This window comes from Poromitra crassiceps, assembly GCF_964638095.1.
Source record: "Poromitra crassiceps genome assembly, chromosome: 17".
Lineage (NCBI taxonomy): Eukaryota > Metazoa > Chordata > Actinopteri > Beryciformes > Melamphaidae > Poromitra > Poromitra crassiceps.
Genome location: NC_139635.1, coordinates 18,116,288 through 18,125,095, shown reverse-complemented (window position 1 = coordinate 18,125,095; position 8,808 = coordinate 18,116,288). Strand labels below are relative to the sequence as shown.

The window sequence follows — 8,808 nt, the reverse complement described above, 5'->3', positions numbered from 1 at the left end:
GACCTTTACCTCAGATCACTTGTATAATAGATGTGATGTTAGTTGAAATGTCATAGACCCTTACCTCAGATCACTTGTATAATAGATGTGATGTTAGTCGAAATGTCATAGACCTTTACCTCAGATCACTTGTATAATAGATGTGATGTTAGTCAAAATGTCATAGACCTTTACCTCAGATCACTTGTATAATAGATGTGATGTTAGTCGAAATGTCATAGACCTTTACCTCAGATCACTTGTATAATAGATGTGATGTTAGTCAAAATGTCATAGACCTTTACCTCAGATCACTTGTATAATAGATGTGATGTTAGTCAAAATGTCATACACCTTTACCTCAGATCACTTGTATAATAGATGTGATGTTAGTTGAAATGTCATAGACCTTTACCTCAGATCACTTGTATAATAGATGTGTTAGTTGAAATGTCATAGACCTTTACCTCAGATCACTTGTATAATAGATGTGATGTTAGTTGAAATGTCATAGACCTTTACCTCAGATCACTTGTATAATAGATGTGATGTTAGTTGAAATGTCATAGACCTTTACCTCAGATCACTTGTATAATAGATGTGATGTTAGTTGAAATGTCATAGACCTTTACCTCAGATCACTTGTATAATAGATGTGATGTTAGTTGAAATGTCATAGACCCTTACCTCAGATCACTTGTATAATAGATGTGTTAGTTGAAATGTCATAGACCTTTACCTCAGATCACTTGTATAATATATGTGATGTTAGTTGAAATGTCATAGACCTTTACCTCAGATCACTTGTATAATAGATGTGATGTTAGTTGAAATGTCAAAGACCTTTACCTCAGATCACTTGTATAACAGATGTGATGTTAGTTGAAATGTCAGACCTTTACCTCAGATCACTTGTATAACAGATGTGATGTTAGTTGAAATGTCATAGACCTTTACCTCAGATCACTTGTATAATAGATGTGATGTTAGTTGAAATGTCATAGACCCTTACCTCAGATCACTTGTATAATAGATGTGTTAGTTGAAATGTCATAGACCTTTACATCAGATCACTTGTATAATAGATGTGATGTTAGTTGAAATGTCATAGACCTTTACATCAGATCACTTGTATAATAGATGTGATGTTAGTTGAAATGTTATAGACCTTTACCTCAGATCACTTGTATAATAGATGTGATGTTAGTTGAAATGTCAGACCTTTACCTCAGATCACTTGTATAATAGATGTGATGTTAGTTGAAATGTCATATACCTTTACCTCAGATCACTTGTATAATAGATGTGATGTTAGTTGAAATGTCATAGACCTTTACCTCAGATCACTTGTATAATAGATGTGATGTTAGTTGAAATGTCATAGACCTTTACCTCAGATCACTTGTATAATAGATGTGATGTTAGTTGAAATGTCAGACCTTTACCTCAGATCACTTGTATAATAGATGTGATGTTAGTTGAAATGTCAGACCTTTACCTCAGATCACTTGTATAATAGATGTGTTAGTTGAAATGTCATAGACCTTTACCTCAGATCACTTGTATAATAGATGTGATGTTAGTTGAAATGTCATAGACCTTTACCTCAGATCACTTGTATAACAGATGTGATGTTAGTTGAAATGTCATAGACCTTTACCTCAGATCACTTGTAAAATAGATGTGATGTTAGTTGAAATGTCATAGACCCTTACCTCAGATCACTTGTATAATATATTTCAATCATGAGAGACCAGAGGGTAAGGTTAATCAGCAAGCTTTATTAAAGTATGGCATGGCGATAGGATTCATGGCCTGAAGCGGTATGGCATTAATCCTGATGGCGTGGCAGCATGGCAACTGATTCTTTGGCGTAGTGACTCCGTGGCAGGATGCCTCTCTTCTTGAGGCGGGAGGGCATCTGCTCGGAGAACCCCCCCCCGTAGGGGATTCTTCGGGAGTCAATACATTGGTGGTGGACTGGGGAGGTGGGTGGGGTGAAACGCGGCTTCCAGAGGAGGAATTGGATCAGCTTAATGCAGCGGCTAGAGGGCAGGGAACAAGGGCTGTGGTGCGCTCGGCGTGGCTATAAATACTGTCACGTCATAGCTTCGGTACTGACGACATTAACGCCGTCACCTAGGCAAGTGCGTCACTACTGCACTGACGGCATTAGCGCGTCACTCTGGGATTACTGCACTTGTCGACACGCTAGCATTACATGTGATGCTGAGGTCGCTATGTTTCTAGATTACGTGTGGCGTGAGGCAGCGTGTCTGGTCTTCATCTTGAAACTAGGTCGAGACCATCATTTCAATCATGAGAGACCAGAGGGTAAGGTTAATCAGCAAGCTTTATTAAAGTATGGCATGGCGATAGGATTCATGGCCTGAAGCGGTATGGCATTAATCCTGATGGCGTGGCAGCATGGCAACTGATTCTTTGGCGTAGTGACTCCGTGGCAGGATGCCTCTCTTCTTGAGGCGGGAGGGCATCTGCTCGGAGAACCCCCCAAAAGAGAGAAACGTCGCCGGCCGGTTGGTTCGGCAGCACGGCGACTTACGGCATAATTCGGCGTTGGCGTAGTTCGGCATAATTCGGCGTTGGCATAGTTCGGCGTTGAACTCCCCCCCAAACTGACTGACTACAGGCTGCTCGGCACCTGGAACACTTGCGGGCTGCTCGGCACCCAGAACACTTTGAGTCGTCTGCTGAGGTCTTGCCGGATTAGTTATGTGACTACAGGCTGCTCGGCACCTGGAACACTTGCAGGCTGCTCGGCACCTAGAACACTTCGAGTCGTCTATTGAGGTCTGAATTAGTGAAGCTGCCTCGGTGTTGAGATTTGGGTTGAGCCCCCTCGGTTTTGAGATTTGGATTGAGCCCCCCCCCTGACTACAGGCTGCTCGGCACCTGGAACACTTGCAGGCTGCTCGGCACCCTAGAACACTTTGAGTAGTCCAGGGGTCTGGATTAGTGGGGAGACTACGGGCTGCTCGGCACCCGGAACACTTGCAGGCTGCTCGGCACCTAGAACACTTTGAGTAGTCTGCTGGGGTCTGAATTAGTGGTGTGACTACGGGCTGCTCGGCACCTAGAACACTTGCAGGCTGCTCGGCACCTAGAACGCTTCGAGTAGTCTACCGTGGTTGGAATTAGTGATTTGTTGCGGGCTGTTCAACGCCGAGCACTTGCAGGCTGCTCGACACCTGGAACGCTTAATCTATTAGATCGACGAATTAGTGACGCTGCCTCAGTGTTGAGATTTGGATTGAGCCCCCCCCCGGGGGATCAGGATTGGGAGAACGGGGAGATTGACCGAGGCACAGAAAAAGGAGAACGACCGCCAGGCGCCGTCGTAGGCTCTGGCTGTGGAGCTGGCCAGCCCCCCCCCTGATGTAGGACTGAGTGACGTGGAGTAGCTGGGTGAGGCGGGGATCGTGAGGGGGTGCTGGGGGCCTAGGGCGTGGGTCCGGACTCATGAGAGGGTGAGAGCCGAGAACGGAATTTGTGATTTGTTGCGGGCTGTTCAACGCCGAGCACTTGCAGGCTGCTCGACGCCTGGAGCGCTTAATCAATTAGATCGACACTGATTAGTGGGGAGACTACGGGCTGCTCGGCACCCGGAACACTTGCAGGCTGCTCGGCACCTAGAACACTTTGAGTAGTCTGCTGGGGTCTGAATTAGTGGTGTGACTACAGGCTGCTCGGCACCTAGAACACTTGCAGGCTGCTCGGCACCTAGAACACTTCGAGTAGTCTACCGTGGTCGGAATTAGTGATTTGTTGCGGGCTGTTCAACGCCGAGCACTTGCGGGCTGCTCGACACCTGGAGCGCTTAATCAATTAGATCGACACTGATTCGGGGAGTCCACCACCAATGAATGTGAAGTCACGGCTATTGCGAGGAATGTAGGGATGGATGCCATGTGCTTACCGTGTGACGCCTAGGGGAGGAGAGATCTTTGGGCAGACAATATGGCGGCCTGCTCTGGTCGGATGTAGGCCGCGTAGGCTGACGAGGACCAGCGGCCCATCTGTTGCAGGGAGGCGGAGGACGCCCCTTGCGCGGCGGCTGATGTGGCCGCGCCGATCCTGAAGGAGTGGCCGGAATAGTGCTCCGCTGGGAGGTTGCACATCTGGAGGATCCGCTTGAGGTGGAGAGTGAACCAGGCTCTTGTCATGAGATGGAGGGGTGAGATGAGGAACAGGGGGGCGGACGGGCCGGTCTGGGGTCAAATCCCTAGGTAGCGGGCCATGGCGGCAAAGGTGCTAGCCATGTGTTTGTGAGCGGTAGTGTGCTCGCTTTCCGTGCTGTTCTGGGACGGTTTGTTTACAGTTTTATGCGTCGACTAGCCGGTCGGAGAATGGAGTTATTATGGCACTAGCGGGTGCCTGCACGAAGTGAGCAAAATTTATGATGCACTTCTGGAAGCACTGCAATAGCTGCTTGTATGTGTTTTAGATCTATTAGTTGTGTGGTTTTATTTTATTTTAGTTCTTTCTTATTGTGCTGTCTGTGTTTGTGTACGTATTTTATATGGACCCGAGTCTGGAATGAAGTTTATGTATATGACTTTAGCGCCCCCCTTGCGCTATAACTTCGGGGAGGCGCTGGAAGGGAACACTTGTTCCGCGCTCCGCCGGCTTACTCCGGGGCATTGCTACTGCTTGAACTCTGGAAATCTTGGCCAGCAGGATAGCACGTTCAAATATCGCAATTATAGGCATGCATGAACTAACGCCCCCTCCGCAAGCGGCATGATACCAGGAAGCATTATTATTGTGAGTGATGCAAGGATGCGGTGACGCACGGTGATGACGGCCCGGCAATGCCTGGAGAAGCCTGGACACCAATGGTCGCTGAATGGATATTTTTAACTTGCAGCATTGTTACCGTGGAGTGAGAGTAGGCCTATATGTGGAGCCGTATACCGGTGATGGGCATCGCCCGCCGCACGGTTAAATGTCCGATCATATATATATGTATGTTATATGTATATATACTGTATGTATATTCAGTGAGCAGCACGGCTTCTGTTAATTTGACTGGGTGGCTGGAGCATCGACTCGGAGAAAGGTATATTCAGTGAGCAGCACGGCTTCTGTTAATTTGACTGGGTGGCTGGAGCATCGACTCGAAGGGATTTTTTTTTTTTTTTTTTTTTTTTTTTTTGTTAAAACGGAATCTGGCTGTCATTAGACGTTGATTAACTGAACGCTATTGCTAACTGATGCTTTGAACGTCCGTTTGCAATGATTCTGGCTGGCTGTTGACTATTGTAAATTGTGCAATAAATGCAATGAATGCAATTTGAGCACGATGTGTGAATACATTTGATGTTAATTGTTTGGGCCTAATTATTTAACACGTTAGAGATGTGTGTAGTTCTCCATAGATTTAGCCTCTTCGTTTTGCTCTCGAATGCGCCAGGTTATTTAATTTCACGTTATTGGATGAAGAGACATTTAGTGTAGCTCCGCCGTCTTTCTTTAGCTGTAGGCGAGGATATAACGACCAGTTCACGGAGATTGTCAAGAGATCGTTCGTTCACTATGATGAATGCATTGCTACTTGTGCCCAGCTCGTTTCCTTCGCGCCCGACGTGCGGACCGCAGGGAATGGTTAGATGATTGTTTTGAAGCACGCCGAAGTGATTTGAAATTAAGATTTGGTTGCTAAAATGATATGGCACTGTTATGTATTAAAGAGGTGATTACGTTACCGTTGCGCTCGACTGCTGTCCGGGACGCGCTCCGCGGGCGTTCCCTGCGCTCGGGGCTGGCGATGCTGCGAGCCGTCCCGGCTGGATAGCATTTAATCGTGGGGCCGAGTTCCCCGGCCACGTCGTGGAACTGCGTCGTGCCGAGAACGATGATGGAGCAGGACCTACGCTTATGATGGCTTGATTAGCAGGGTCGGAACAGCGGACGCTTGGAGACTGGGTGGCTTGGCGGCCCGAACAGAACGGGGCCGCGGATGGATGAGACTTGGACATGAGAATTGCATGGCTGCGGCCGCTCCGGGCCCGGAGCGCGCTCTCCCCCCCGGTCATCGACCCCGTCATTGGTAGAGCAGGTAGTTCTTGAGAGAGGGGGGCAGGGGCAGTCCGTGGATTTCGCTCAGGCGCTCCCTTCCTAGGGCCGCTCGCACTGAACGCTTGCACAGGTCCCTCAGAGGGAGGGGCTCCGCATCGAGTCCGTTTATGTACCGAATTCGTATTTCGCAGTGTCCCCACACGGCGCTCACTACTGGGTACACTTTCCTGCCCCTAAGTTCTCTGAAAGCCACCCCTAGATCATGGCCATTTACTATGAAACGCAACGTTCCCTCATCCATGTCCAAGACGACTAAGAGCGAGTCTGGTATTATGAAGGTGTCGTCGGGTTCCAGGAAGGCGGGGTAGGTTCTGCCCGCGTGGTTCTTGCCGTCGTGGTAGAGTTTACACCGGCCCAGGTCCCAGCCCCAGGATTCGGTGTTGTTTCCCACTAGGGCCGTGTAGCCCACCGAATGCAGCGGCGCGTCGCCCGTGGCCACTCCGACCACGGCGTGGGACCCCCTCTGGTGCTTGGCCCAGCTGACCTCCCACGCGTGCAGTCCTCGCGTGTAGCCCGCCCGGCCGCGGATGGCGTCCGTGCTCTGCGCCACGGGGTGCCGGTGGAACACCAGCTTGTTGTCTTCCTTAACAGAGATGTTGGGCGAGCAGTCGTCGTTGTTCCAGGAGTGCTGCGCCTGGACGTCCGGGCCGGCGGGCGGCATGTCCAGCAGCAGGTCCAGCCGGGAGGGCTTGGTGTGGTTCGGGGCCTGGAGCTCCGCCTTCATTTTTGGCCCTAATGGCCTGCCGTATGCCCCGGCTGGAGCTGCTACGCTCCTCACGGGGATTTTCAACCCTAATGGCCTGCCATATGCCTTGGCCAGGGCCGCGGCGCTCCTCGCGGGGGCGCGCGTTTGCTTCCTTCCGCGCCCCCGAGTGCTCGTGCCCGGGCCCGGAGCGCTCTCTGCTTCGGCCCTTGCGCGACTGCGAGTTGTTTGTCCTCGTGACTTGGCCCCGTTTGCTTTCTTTCCTCGGCCGCGCGCAGGCCCCGCTTGCTTGCTCTTGACGATGAGGTTCCCCGTCTGAGATGCGTTCGGTGCTGCCGAAGCCTGCTGCCGTCCGCTTGCCTGTTGCGGCCCGTACCCGGGCATGGATAAATCGACGGGCGAGTCCTCGTCGGAGCTGGATGCCTCCAGCTCGAATTGGTACTGCGCCTCGTATTTTTCGTCTTCGGAGCTCGACATGTTGCAGGAGTGAACGGTGAGTGGTCTCGTGAATGCAGATGGCTTGATAGCGGAGTCTGGAGGGGAGGTCTCGTGAAGCAGATGGCTTGGTAGCAGAATCTGGAGGAATGGGCAGCTTGAGAAGTGAAACGCGGCTTCCAGAGGAGGAATTGGATCAGCTTAATGCAGCGGCTAGAGGGCAGGGAACAAGGGCTGTGGTGCGCTCGGCGTGGCTATAAATACTGTCACGTCATAGCTTCGGTACTGACGACATTAACGCCGTCACCTAGGCAAGTGCGTCACTACTGCACTGACGGCATTAGCGCGTCACTCTGGGATTACTGCACTTGTCGACACGCTAGCATTACATGTGATGCTGAGGTCGCTATGTTTCTAGATTACGTGTGGCGTGAGGCAGCGTGTCTGGTCTTCATCTTGAAACTAGGTCGAGACCATCATGTGATGTTAGTTGAAATGTCATAGACCTTTACCTCAGATCACTTGTATAATATATGTGATGTTAGTTGAAATGTCATAGACCTTTACCTCAGATCACTTGTATAATAGATGTGATGTTAGTTGAAATGTCATAGTCCTTTACCTCAGATCACTTGTATAATAGATGTGATGTTAGTTGAAATGTCAGACCTTTACCTCAGATCATTTGTACAATAGATGTGATGTTAGTTGAAATGTCAAAGACCTTTACCTCAGATCACTTGTATAATAGATGTGATGTTAGTTGAAATGTCATAGTCCTTTACCTCAGATCACTTGTATAATAGATGTGATGTTAGTTGAAATGTCAAAGACCTTTACCTCAGATCACTTGTATAACAGATGTGATGTTAGTTGAAATGTCAGACCTTTACCTCAGATCACTTGTATAATAGATGTGATGTTAGTTGAAATGTCATAGTCCTTTACCTCAGATCACTTGTATAATAGATGTGATGTTAGTTGAAATGTCAGACCTTTACCTCAGATCACTTGTATAATAGATGTGATGTTAGTTGAAATGTCATAGACCCTTACCTCAGATCACTTGTATAATAGATGTGATGTTAGTTGAAATGTCATAGACCTTTACCTCAGATCACTTGTATAATAGATGTGATGTTGGTTGAAATGTCATAGACCTTTACCTCAGATCACTTGTATAATAGATGTGATGTTAGTTGAAATGTCAGACCTTTACCTCAGATCACTTGTATAATAGATGTGATGTTAGTTGAAATGTCATAGTCCTTTACCTCAGATCACTTGTATAATAGATGTGATGTTAGTTGAAATGTCATAGACCTTTACCTCAGATCACTTGTATAATAGATGTGATGTTAGTTGAAATGTCAGACCTTTACCTCAGATCACTTGTATAATAGATGTGATGTTAGTTGAAATGTCAGACCTTTACCTCAGATCACTTGTATAATAGATGTGATGTTAGTTGAAATGTCAGACCTTTACCTCAGATCACTTGTATAATAGATGTGTTAGTTGAAATGTCATAGACCTTTACCTCAGATCACTTGTATAATATATGTGATGTTAGTTGAAATGTCAGACCTTTA

General features: G+C 48.1%; 1 pseudogene across 1 annotated transcript; it reads right to left on the bottom strand.

The window, feature by feature from the left end:
- Positions 1-6,043: 6,043 nt before the first annotated feature.
- On the bottom strand, positions 6,044-7,258 carry LOC310792230 (SPRY domain-containing SOCS box protein 1 pseudogene; annotated as a pseudogene). The gene has a single exon. The product of its transcript is annotated as an SPRY domain-containing SOCS box protein 1 pseudogene (transcript).
- Between the last annotated feature and the right edge of the window lie 1,550 nt (positions 7,259-8,808).